Source organism: Pelodiscus sinensis, chromosome 2 (assembly GCF_052426305.1).
Source record: "Pelodiscus sinensis isolate ZL-2025 chromosome 2, ASM5242630v1, whole genome shotgun sequence".
Lineage (NCBI taxonomy): Eukaryota > Metazoa > Chordata > Testudines > Trionychidae > Pelodiscus > Pelodiscus sinensis.
Window position 1 is genome coordinate 229,741,211 of NC_143053.1, and position 14,082 is coordinate 229,755,292.

Consider the following 14,082-nt stretch of genomic DNA (forward strand, 5'->3'; position numbering starts at 1 on the left):
TTGTCAACATTAATATTAGTCTGACAATATTAGACTAATGCAAAATGCAAAAGTGAGCCATATATAATCTGAGTGCTGCAGTGCCATACAAATTTATGTAGAATGTCTGCTACTTGTTTATGCCATTTTATCTGTTTGTTAAACAGTAATAAAACAACCCAATAACGTAACTATTGTTAAGATCCACTACATAGATAGCTACAAATTGTGTGTGAAGAAAGGCTGCTTTGAGAATAAATTAGGATGCCAAACACTTTGTACCTTAATTCAAAATTACAAAATTTGTAGTCTAGAGAAAAAAAAATCTTGAAGGTAAAGTATTGTTTCTCCTGATATAAGTTCAGATGCATAATTCCATTACTGTGATATGGAAGCTCTTAAAACACAATAGGGAATGCCATGAGTCAAACAAGATAACTAACTGCTGCCCCTTTTTCTTGAGGCTTGGAAAAAAAAATACTAGACCCAGTCATCTTATGGTATGCAACTCCAGCTATGTAAATAACGTAGCTGGAGTCAACATACTTTAAGCCAACCTTGGCAACATCTTCATAGTCGGAGGTCGATGGAGCAAATCCTTCCGTTGGCTTCCCTTGCTCCTTGCAACTGTCAGGAGTACCAGAGCCGACCAGGGGCACCCTCAGCAATAAATTTAGCAGGTTCTAACTAGATCCACTAAATTGAACGCTGATGCAGCAGGTGGAGATGAGCCTCAGTGTCAAATGGTGTGTTGCTAAACTGTTACAGAACTATCCAATAGGGAGTCAGATGTTAGCAGCTTTGCTCCTGGTTCATCCGTTCCTTTCATTTCAGTTCCAACAGCATAAATCACTCTCTCACAAAATTGCACACTGAAATTGAAAAAAACCCCATACTTCTTAAGGGTTTGGGTTTATTCATCTATCAGTATATGTCACTTATGAGCTAGCTTCCCTTCTTGTGAGAGGGTCTCAAATGCTTCTTCAGCTCATGCTCACTATTTGGATAACAGATTCTTACAAAAAACAATATATTATTCTCTTTCCTTACAAAAATGACCCAAAGGCTTCAACAGTTTAACCCATTATAAATTTCTATGCCGAATTTTCAAAGGGTCTTGGTAAGTCAACAGGAGATGAGTGTACTTAAGGACACTTTGAAAACACCAGTCAAAATCTACATAAAAATTGCTACCTTTTTTTAGAAACAGCAATATTAAGAATTACATTAAATGAAAGTCTGTCCAAAAATTCTCCAGGATTCTTTTAACAGCTTTCAAATTGGCAAATAAGTTGGATAAATGAAACTACTTCAATTTTCCAGTTAATCCTACACATTATAGCTGAAACAAAAGCTATAACTATGACTGCCTAAGGGTTTAAAAAATATTGGTCTTTATTTTCAGTTGCTTATAACTCCCTGAATGTTTCAAATTTTGGCCCAACATTTTTGGGCCCAAAGATTTTTTGACAATGTTTTAGCCAAAAATTGATTTTTTTTAAAATGAGTAGACTGAAAAGAAGAGACATCCCCAATAATTTTTTTAAAACTCCTATGGTTTTTAAAATTAAACCATACTACTGCTGAAATTATTAGGATTATAAAGCTGAATTTTTGCACTAAGTCCTAACTGAGGAGAATGACACTTTATAAGCACAAAAATGGTCATACCAGGTCAGACTACTGGTATATTGAGCCCAGTAAGTACCTTGTGTTCTGACAGTCAATGTCAGAAGCGTCAGAGAAAATTAACAAAACAGGGCAATTATCAAGTGATTCATCCCATCATCCAGTCCCAGCATCTGGAAGTCAGAAGCTTAGAGACATCTATATCACAATATCTATCCATAGATATATACATATAACTATCCTGCCTAATAGCCATTTATAGATTTATCCTCCAAGAACGTATCTAATTATTTTTTGAGCCCAGTTTTATGTTTGGCCCTTACAACAGCCCTGGTAAAAAATTTCACAGATTGACTGTGTGTTGTGTGACATCACTTTTAAACCTGAAGCATACGGATTTCACCGGGTGATCCGTGCTTTGTGTGTTAGATGAAAGGGTTCCTTATTCAACCATTCTTGATTTTATGGCTCTCTATCATACCACCTTTACTCATCTCTTTTCTAAGCTCCGAAGTCCCAGTCTTTTTACTCCCTCCTCACATGGAAGCTGTTCCATATTCTTAATCACGATAGTAATTAAGGTTTCTTGCACACAAAAAAACTGTTTTGTGCAAGAGGTCTTGCGCGTCCACACTGCCATGTGCTTTGGTGCAAGAGATGTACTTTTCTGCAAGAGCGTCCATGGCAGTGCGGATGCTCTCTTGCACAAGAAACCCCTGTTGTCCATTCACACTGCCTTCTTGCGCAAGAGGGCTTATTCTTCATGGGGAGAGGAATAACTCTTGTGCAAGAAGTCCTCTTTTCTGATGCTTTACTGTAAATTTGCTTGCATAAGAACATGCATGCAGTGTAGACGCTCCGCAAGTTTTTGCGCAAGAACACTGTTCTTGCACAAAAAGCCTACAGGGTAGGTATAGCATTACTGTCTTATTAGCTATCTCTTTCCTAATGCTTGTTAACATAGATAACTTTTTTTACTACTACTGTGTATTATGGATCGTTATCTAAAAATATCTGCTTATTGACTCTTAATATTGCATTCAGCCCGTAAGTGACAATTTGAAGACAAAGTAAAGGGAACGTAAATTTAGGAAAGGGTTAATCAGGAATTCCATAACTCTTGTCAAATGGTAAAAGATAACTCCTTAATTTGTCTGATACCAGTTCTCTGGTAATTTAATGGGACATGGGTAATGTTAGAAAAGTATGTGATTACTTCTTTCTTGTTTAAAATCTACATAAACTTCACACTATATGTTGTCACTGATTACATGGATACCTTATTTTTTCAAACAATTCATAGATACATAGTTCCATATCAAGGTCGAAGAGAACCACTTTAATCATCTAGTCTGACTTCCTGTATAACACTGACAACAAACTTCCCCCAAAATAATTCCTTTTGAACTAGAGCATATTGAATTTTTAAAAATCCAGTCTTGATTCAAAAATTGCCAGTGATGGAGAATCCCTTGCTAAACTCTTTCAAGGTTTATTTAATCTTATTGGAAATGAGGCATACATTTTTAACATTCTGACCCTAACTTCAATTTCTAGCCACTGGACCTTCTTATACCTTTTTCTGCTAGACTGAAGAGCTCATTACATTTGTTCCCCATCTAGCTATTTATAGACTGTGCTAAAGTCAGCCAATACTCTTCTCTCTGTAATGTAAACAGATCTAGCTCCTTGAATCTATCACTAAAAGGCATGTATTCTAGCCCTTTAATTATTCTCTTGGCTCTTCACTGAACTCTCCACCTATTTATCAGCATCCTTCTTAAATTGTGAATACCAGAACTAGACACAGTATTCTAGCACAGATTGCACCAGTAACAAATACAGAGGTAAACTCACTTCTCTGTTCCTACATGAAATTCCCATTTATGCATCCAAAAGAATTAGTTCTTTTGGCCACAACCTCACACTGGAGCTTGTCTTCAACTGATTCACATGCCCTAGATCTTTTTCAAAGTTACCTGCTTACCACAATAGCAACCCCCCATCCAGTAAGTATAACCTACATTCTTTTTTCCTAGATGAATAGAGAAGGACAAATCTCTGGCCAGCGGAGGTCAGGAGTTTCTTAAGTGATTTTAGCTTGTTCAGTAGCTTATTGGACCATTAATATTAATTTTCAGTAAGTCTTGAAATTTCAGGAAAGTGCCAGAAAACTGGAAGAAAGCTAATTTTGTGCCAATATTTTAAAAGGGTAAATGTGATGACCCAGGTAATTGTAGACCTGTCAGTCTGACAGTAGTCCCAGGCAAGATAAACATACTTTCACATTCTTCCTCTTGACTGTTAGATAAATAATACCAGGCTTTCGACAGAAAACATGTTAGCACAGTAGACGTAACTGTATTTTAAAGAACTCCAGTAAGATTGCCTTGTCCTTTTTTTTTTATATTATAGGTTTCTGTTTGGTCTGAGTAAAAAGCATAACAACAAAAAGCATAACAAAAAGCATGGACAACAGTTACTGATGACCAGAAGTGCAGTTTAAAAAGTTATTTTGTCTTACGTTAGTCAACAACCTGCAAATCCACTAATTTTTCAGAGAAGAGAGGAAAAGCAGATAACTGTAAATTTACCTAGGTGCATCTACACAGCACCCTAAACTCGAAATAAGATACTCAATTTGTACTAAACAAATTGTGTATCTTATTTTGACTGAATTTTAAAATAGCGTATTTTGATTGAATTTTGAAATATCATATTTCAAAATTTGACATGTCTACACAGCACCACATTTTGAAACAATGCACTACTTCAAGACATCCCTTAATCCTTGTGGAACGAGGGTTACAGGGATGCCAAAATAGGTCTTGAAATAGTATAGAGCACTTTCCAAAGATGCAGGGTAGCTATTTCAGGATACTTCCAGTATCCCAAAATAGCCCCGCTGTGTAAATTTACCCCTAGATTTACACTATCAACTGCAAAGCAATGTCTTAAAAATAGGGGTCCAGAGTACAAAAACATTTCTGCAACAACTCCTCTGTTGTTCGTATTTTTATTTAATTTTAAAACATACCCAAGACAAGAAAGTTTTATAAAAACAGATGTAGTTAACATGACATAAACATTTGGGATTTCTTTTAAAGCATACTAATGTAAGTGCCAAGAGATCAGATATCAATGAAAGGAAGCTAATGTGAACAAAATCCTTAGGAAAGATCTGCCTCATACAAGCTGACCACACTGAACTTAACTTTTTACAACACTTGAGAAAAACAAACTGAAAGATTAATCAAAATAGTATACTCTAATGTTCTTATCCACCACAGGAACCTGCTAGAAAATCTGAGAATGTTTTACAAAACTCTTCAGAGTAATGCACACAATCCAAATTCAAGAGCATGTACACTTAGGCACCTCTGGCAAAAAGATCTTATAGCTAAGTTTTATGCCTATGATTCACTAATGTAAACATAGTCCATATTTAGAATTCAGAAGAAGGTATGATTCAAATTTCTACACTATCTAAATATAAATATTGATGTTCAGCTAAATTCTTAGACATGATCGAGCTAGAATTGAATACTTCAAAAATTCTCTAGAAACTAGTGCAGTACTTTTTCATATTAAAGCTGTGAATGATCATTTTACAATTCAGAACTTATAACTGGCATTTGGAATAAGAGACTAAAAACTCATTGCTGCCTTATGAATGTAGTGCCTTTTAAGATTTTTTTTTTTTAGCTTTTTATCCCTTATTCAAAAATATTCTTCATTTTAAGATTCAATTTTAATTTTACATTGAGGAAATGCTTAACAGCATAGTTCACTACACTGGAACATTCTGGAAAAAATAAAATACTATGAGATTAAAAAAGAACAAATAAAAGCTTTGAGAAACATACAAAAATAGCCATCTAATTTGCAATGTTACAATAATTAAAACTAGAGAGCTGTGCCCCCTGGTTGCTACTCTCGCCACCCCCACCCCTCCATCTATCCGCTGCAGGTGGATCGTGGTCTCTCTCCTATCCATGCTGCAGCAGGAGTTGGGCTACTTCCTGCAGCCAGATGGGTGCTGGACCATGGGACCTGCCCCAGCATCGGGGCCAGGGACAGGACACTGTGGCCAGATGGTGGTTGGGCCCTAATTGGGAAGGGTGTCTGGCCAGGGCTGGGGGCATGGTGTCTGGCCAGAGGGGAGGGGTCAGGAGCAGAGTGGGGGCAGGATATCTGGCTGGGGAGGAGGAGGCAGGAGTGGGTTGGGGGCAGGATGTCTGGCCAGCCAGGGAGAGGAGGGAGCCGGTTCCCTGGAGAGAACATGTGGATTGCTAGAGCCAAGCAGAAGCTTCACCTAAGCAGGAGGGGGGGGGGGGGCACAGCTGCTGTGAGGGGGGGAAGGGTCTCTTTCCTCCATGGAAGTCTTCATCCCCAGCCTGCAGCAGGTGACGGGGCTGGCCTCCTTTACAGGCGGTGAATGCAAGGGTACCTCAGATCACAGAGACTCTTTGCTCATGAGAAATTTCCCTTTCAGACCCTGCTGCCTGGCGCTGTGCTCTCTGCCTCACGCATGGGGGCTGCTCATTATCCTGTGTGTACAAGCATCCCCCCTGCTTCCTGCCACTGCTGAGCCCATCAAATAGCAGTGGGGGGAGAGAGAGCAGCACTCCAAGCAGCATGTGAGGACCAAAGCCAAGATTCTTAGTGCATGTGGCTGGGCTGGCCCGGGATCTCTCACGGGGGGCCTAACTTAACTTCAGAGGCAAACTTTATAGCACCCTCCCCCGGGACAGCTGGAGTGTCCTGGCGGCTCACCTCCTCACAAGCGGCATGCAGTGCGGAGTCTCGAGACTTCACCTCCCTTGCTCCCTTCCCCACTGCAGGAAACTGAGCACCGTGGAAGGGGGTGGCCATGTTGCTCCCGCAACTCTCCCGAGCACAGGGGAGGGAAGGAGAGGAAGCTCGCAGCTCCCCCAAGCACAGGGAAGGGGGTCAGAGGCCACACAGATGAGGGGCAGTGGGGCATGGTGACATATGACATCACTCTGTTGTCCCACAGGAAAAGTTTTTTTTTTTATAGAGAGAGAGAGATTACACCTAATTAAGACCTAGATGACAATTTTGGATGTCTGTTAATCTTTCACTGGTGCCAAGATACCCAGGCGAGATTAGAGACACAAACCTAAAGAGACATGATCGAGCTAGAAACAAAGGTAGGATTGGATGGAAGAAAACAAATCAAGTTTGGATAGACTTGTAACTTAAAGTTAAAACTGAGTGATGAAGTCATCCAGAAAGTGGTTGTAAATAAAAAAATAAAAAGACCAAAGACTTGTAGAACTGGAAATGAGATGAACCTACCAAAAGAGCCATTGAAGGAGCAGTCAAAGAGAGAAGAGAATCAGGAAAGGATGGAATTACATAAACAAAGAAAGGACAAGACTTCAAGAAGTGTGTGATTTGAGTCCTAACCTAGAGAGAGATTGAGGAAAATGATGATCAAGTACTAGCACTGAGATCTGGTCAGGAAAGTTCATCAGAAAATTTGAGAACAACTTTGGTAAAGAGAAAGGAAGTCAAATTAACAGGATCCAGAATGGAGCTGGAGAAGAATTCAAATATGAGTATGTAACACAATTGAGTTAACAAGTGAAGTAAGAAGGGAGATGGAGGTATATGTAAAGAGAAAGATTTAGAAGTCAGAATGCAGAGGATGATGGTCAGAACAGATGACAACTACACAATATTTTTCCTTTCGCAAGAGTGTCACACTTCTTTTTTACTCCCTTCTGTGCCAGACTCCCTCTAATATCTCGTTGCACTTCTCTTTCCTGTGCTGGAAGGTTTATGGAGCCCTCTAATAGCTAGATGCAGCATTGGGAGTTAACACAGTACATACCCAGCAAGTATATTTTTTAAAAATTTGTCTGGAAATGGGTGACAGGAGAGGGATCACATGAGGATTATCTTCATGTTCCTTCCCTCTGGAGCATCTGACATTGCCCACTGTTGAAAGACAGGTTACTGAGCTAGATGGACCTTTGGTCTGATGCAGTATGGCTGTTCTTATGTTCTTAAAAATGAAAACTGATGTAAGCAACTGGGGTCCTACATGCAGTCCAATTAATGTATGTGTCTTAATTCAGCCATAGTAGGAAGCAACAAGGTCTGAAGAGAAGTCCAATCCCACGATCCTCCACATTTTTTTGTTAATGTAATTGCATCTGGATGAGATGTAAGACACACAAAAAAAGCAATTGCATAAAGCAGTGTCAAAGGGAGGATTCCAGGTTTCTGAGTGTGCAAGGACAAGGGAGTAGAAAAAAAAAGACAGTGGATGGCAACAATCTTTTTTAAAATATAGAAAGTATTCCATAGAGAGAAGACGGGATGGAAAGGCAGGGATGGATGTGTGGTCTGAAAGGAAAAGGTGATATGGGAGTGTGCAGGAAATCAGATGGGTGACGTTCATTCAAAGACCACTGAAAGTGAGGAGGAAGAGAAATCACTTGTGGATTTGACAGCATATGGGAGTGAAAAAAGATGGAGAGACAGAAGTGGAGCTGCTGACAGCAGCAGCAGGAGGAGAGTAAAAAGGGACAGGAAAAAAAGATATTGAACAGAAGAGGAAAAAATAGAAGAGGAAGAGAGACTGACATAGGAGAAATTATGAGAACCCCAAGAGGGAGTAATAACGGAATACCATTTAGTGCAAGCAACAAACAGGAAGAGGCAGGACCAGGCAAATCAGCTATCACTGACTAGATTCTACAACAATTAAGCATATTAGCTGAAGCAATCAATTAGGCTGAAGAGTCAAGACCAATACAGCAAAACAGCAGAAACAATGAAGTTAGACAAAAGATAAATCATTAAAAATATTTAAAATCCACACTGTGTTTTTTCATTCTTAATATCCATAGAGCAATAATATTCTTGGCATAGTAATATCTAATTTGGGTCAATAATAAATATGTATTACTTTTTCCTGTTGAGCATGGTGAATTTTTATTCTTGAATATATGGAGTTCCTTTCACAAAAGAGTAATTTCCTTACCTGAAAATGTAGCTTCAGATACACCAATCTGAACTGATGGGTTTACCTGTAGCTGTTAAGACAGCACCAGCCAATTGCAAGCTAGACTTTTAACATCTTCAGACTCCCACTTCCTCTTGCTCATTGCTTGGTACCCCATGAGACACTTCCAAAGTCTCACTATTCTCACTGTCCATTGAAATGCATAGCTAGTCCATGTCATCTGGTAAAGGTGTTAATATTCTTCCAGATGGCAGCTCTGTTTTTTCCTCAACTGCAGCCTCTGCCTCTTCTGCTCACATATGGCTATTATGCTACAATAAGCCCCAATTTTAAACCAACAATGAAGAATTCCTAACCAGCATGCCTCTTAAAATTCATAACCTTATTCATTTAGCTAAAGTGTTCTTGACACAGTAACCCTCTCTCCCTTCTTAAGTATCTTCCCAGAGCACCAACAGATGAGCCATATGCTAGAAACTATGTTCTGGACAAATGAGCATCCTTCTAATATCCGAGCAATCCTTCATCTCCTATTTTGAAGAAATGATAGGTAGAATGAAGCAGTAGCTACCTCCACGCACACAAAAAGGTGTGTCTGTATCACTATATATTTTTTGTTCTCTGACCTAAATTTCTTGAAGCCTGACTCTAAAAATTTTTTTAAAAATCATTATGGAAAAATAAGAAGGAGAAGTTGGATACCCTTAAGATAGCATGTATCTCAGAGAAGAAGGTGTCCTGTAGAGTCCATTCACCCTTCATATTGATTACATAAAACTATGAGGCTTGAGGATATAGACACACACACTATTGGAGGAGTTGACCTGAGTTCAGGCTTATTACCCCTCATCCCAAAATCATTAAGGATTCTCTTTCCCCAGAACACATACATGAAGTGTAGTTGGAGAGCAACCGCATAGGTTGTTTTCAATGTATCCCAGAGATGCCCACTTAACATTCAAGTCGTTGGGGTCATTTGTTTTGCCTGCTTTCCGCTTTTACACAATGAATGATTGAGGAGTTGTTATTGATATATTAAACATATAATTAAATGTAACTAAAATCAGAGGATTGGAGAGCAGTGAATATGTTCCCATCTTTAAAAAAAAATATTTGGCATGATCTTGAGATTCACAAACCAGTAAGCTGCATCAGGTAAAATCACTGGAATGGTAAGTAAAAATACATTATATCCTGCCAATATGAACATATTGTGATAGTGACAAAACCAGTTCATTTAAAGGAAAAATCCTGCTTCTCCCATTAAAATTCTTTGAGCATGTCAACAAAAGAGTGGATACAAGACAAATAGTTAACATGATTTATTTGGACTTTCAAAAAGTTAGTGATAAATCTATCACAAAAGCATTATAGAAAACTAAGTAGTCATACGCTATGTCTAGACTGCAAGCCTCTCAAAAAAGAGCATCTAGACTACAACCAGTACTTTCAAAAAAGCAAGCCGCTTTTTCGAAAGAGAGCACCCAGGCAGTTTGGATGCTCTCTTTTGAAAAAGTACAGTTTGCATTACATAGCACCTTTTTTCAAAAGAGCAATTTAAAAAGGTGTTATTCACCATAAAAAGAGGTTTTCCACGGTCAAAAAAACTGCCACGTTCTTTCGATTTACTTTCGAAAGAACATGGCAGAAGTCTAGATGCAGGGGAAGTTTTTTAAAAAAAAGGCCACTTTTTTCAAAAAAATCTTGTAGTCTAAACACACCCTTAGGGTGAGAAAGACAGCAATGATATGGGGTTAGCAACTGGCAGAGAGAGAAATAAAGCAGGAATAAGTGGTCAAAGTTTTGGTCTGAATTGGTGTTAAATATATATTCCAATGATCTGGAAAAGGGAAAAATGGTGAGGAGAGATGGAGGCAACTACTGAAGAAAACAGAATCAAAAGGAGACCATCAAGTTTCACTGGCAGAAAGGACAATTTACTCAATATCTGCTTACTTAGATATCATATGTTTCTGTAAAATGACTAAGTTTTTCCATTTTCATGAGCTGAGTAGAATTTCTACTTTATCACAATGTGATTTTACCCTGCATGATGTTTCTCCTCTGAAATTGCCAGATATTTTCTTAATGTTGACAACCACCTACGTGCTATATGAGTACCATCATTAAATGCATGTAATTCAGCATTCAGTACTCAGATTAGTATTGGTTACTTTGTGTGGTACAACTTGTGCCATGTAACTGGAGATTTTCTTTGATTTCCTTTTCAAATTCTTTATTTTCCCCTGCCAACTTGCTTGGCTTCATTCTTGTTTATGATATAGTTGGCTGCTAGTGAACATTTGCACTTCTAAACCTCAAGACTGTTGCAGCTCAGGCTGCTTCAGTTAACTTATCACATGAAACAGGGCTGATAGAGTATAGTGCAACTAAGGTAACATGAGGATTTGAAGTATTTAAAGTATTTGAGTTGTATTCTTTCCTTTCCTTTATGTAATTACAGTACGTTCTGTCAGTTCCTACCATATTAATAATATGCCGTGTTTTAGTGCTGATTACTCTTGGCTGGTATACATGGAAATTAAGGCATGTTTTGTTGCTTTCATTTTTAAAGAAAATTTTAGCTACTAGACTTGTGTTTGATGTTCCTTTTTCAACAGTACTTATATATACACAGAAACAAAAACATATGAAATAAAAGTTAGGTAGTTTAATTCACATGACCCAACCATAATAATACACAAACAATAAGGACTCTTAAAAAAAGGATCTCCAGAATTATAAAGACAAAGCAATGAGTAGAATAAGAACTCAAGATTTCAAGCTGACAGTGTTCAAGTTTAGAACTCTTTTCTTCTCCAAGCCAGTGAGAACAAAGTGTGGGAGGAGATCAAATAGTGACCTACTGCATTTAACTTTAAGAAAAGATGTCCAATCGCCCTACTTTTCACAGATTTTTAGTTCAGAAGGGAATATGATGATCATTTAGTCTGACCTCCTGCATAAACATCAACCATAGTTTCACCTACATTTCTCCACTGAGCTCATATGTTACTTCTTTCCAAATGGGAGACAGATCAGATAATATAGTATGGGTACAGTATGCAATAAAAACCTAGATTAGATTAACAAAATTTAGGTGGATCAAAAGATCTTTTCATAGCTAAATATCTTTCTCCCATAGAACAATGGGGAAAGTTGTTTTAAAATATGTACACAAAACAAAATGAATACTGCACACAAATCTCAACATCCATACAAAAGGAGGAAGTTTCTGGGAGAGATGAGCTCTCTGTCTTTATCACTCTCCACACAAATCTTCACAGGTACTGTCTACTTCTGCTTCACCCTCACAGTTCATATCTGGGGCATCTACGCGTTCTCTCTTGAAAAAGAACGGTAGGGATGTGTCTATACAACTAAAAGCCCATAGCTGGTCCTTCCCAGCTCACATGGGCTTGGTCTGTGGGGCTGTCTTGTTACACTTTAGATTTCAGAGCTTTGACTGGGCTCTGGGATCCTGCAAGGTGGATAGGGGTGGAAAGACTTTAGACTGTAGCCCAAGTCCAGAACTCTAGAGTGCAGTGAAACAGCCCTTTTAGCCCAACTCCCTTAATCCAAGTCATCTTGTATGAGCCAGATTTTTAATTGCACCGTAGACATACCTTAAGTGAACATTACAGACTTCCATGTATACTGTGTCAACGACTTATATATGACCTGTTCAGAAAGATGCAAGTTTTCTTCTCTAAATGCCAACTCAGCCAATTGTAAACTCAGCCTACCATCTGAAGGTCAAGCAGGGCTCTTTTTGGTTTCTGCTTTACCACAATAGTGAGAATTTTACAAATAAAAATTAACTATTGATACAAGAGGCAAAACAAACTGTTTCATTCATCTTTATATCTGTAACAGAAGTAAAAATACTAGAAATGTTCGATATTTATCAGTACAGTAAGAAGTATAACTTGGATCACACGTGAATAGCAGATCTGTTATTGAGTATAAAATTTCCACAGTGGAATTGGGCTGTCTGTACAAAACAGGACCATTACTTCAAATCAACTCAAACTCCTTTTCTGATGTGATATCATGTGATTAACAGTAACCAGCAAATCTAGTAGATTACTGATGATACTTTCAATCTGCTTATGTAAATATGCAAAATTCTGCTTTTCTGAACAGGTTACAAATTCACATTCTGTGTTCTCACATGCTAGCAGAGGATACCTCATGAGAATAAGAGAGGAAAAGAAAAGTGTCCCATGATATACTACAGAGATCAACTGGGAGACAAGATAAAGCAAACTGCATAGGAACCAAGCCTATTCAACATGCGTATAAAAGATCAGGAAAAGGGGGTAATCAGCAAGATGGCAAAATTTGCAGATCATAAAAAATTGCTCAAGATAGTTAAATACACAGCAGACTGTGGAACTTCAAAAGGATCTCACAAACTGGGTTAGTGGGCAATAAAATGTTAGACGAAATTCAGTGTGGATAAATGCAAAGTAATGCATATTGGAAAACATATGGATAACCATATGGATAAAATGATGGGGTGCAAACTAGTTGTTACCATTCGAGAAAGAGATCTTGGTGTCATTGTTGATAGTTCTCTGAAAACTTCCACTCAATTTGCAGTGGCAGTCAAATAAAAGCAAACAATGTTGGGAATCATTAAGAAAGGGATACATATTAACACAGAAAATATCTTATTGCCTCTATAAATCCATGGTATGCCCGCAACTTGAATGCTGTCTGCAGATGTGATCACCTCATCTCAAAAAAACATATCTTGAAATTGGAAAAGGTTCAGAAAAGACAACAAAAAAAAATTAGGGGCATGGAATGGTTGCCATATGAAAGAGATTAATAAGACTGGGACTTTTCAGCTTGGAAAAGAGATGACTAAGGAGGGATATGATAGAGGTCTACAAAATCATGACTGATGTAGAAAAAATAAATAAGGAAAAGTTATTTTACTTGTTCCCCTAGCACAAGTAAGGATCATCAAATGAAATTAATAGTCAGCATGTTTAAAACAAACAAAAGGAAGTATTTCTTCATACAGCACATAATCAACTTACAGAACTCCCTGCCAGAGGATGTTATGAAGGCCAGACTTTAATGGGATTCAAAGAAGAGCTAGATAATTTCATGTAAGATAGGATCATTAATGGTTAGCAGCCAACATGGGCAGGGATGGTTTCTCTAGCCTCTCTCAGGGCTGGGAATGGGCAATATGGGATAGATTACTTGATGATTATGTGTTCTAGTCACTCCCTCTTGGGCACCTGGTATTGGCTACTATTGGAAGAAAGGATACTGGGCTAGGTGGTCTGACCCATTATGGGCCTTCTTATGTAGACACATCCCTTAAATAGTTTGTTGCTGCCTATATTATATATCTTACTGTCTTGCTATCTTTATGATACATTAATGGAATGCTAAATTTTAGATAAAGAATAGGTGTACTGATCTTGGTCCATGCAATGCAGCTGGTAAGCAAC

At 38.2% G+C, this 14,082-nt stretch overlaps 1 protein-coding gene across 10 annotated transcripts in view; it reads right to left on the bottom strand.

Annotated features, from left to right (window-relative positions):
* Positions 1-14,082, bottom strand: part of MPP7 (MAGUK p55 scaffold protein 7) — a 303,055-nt gene that overhangs the window by 99,598 nt on the left and 189,375 nt on the right. The window lies entirely within an intron of this gene.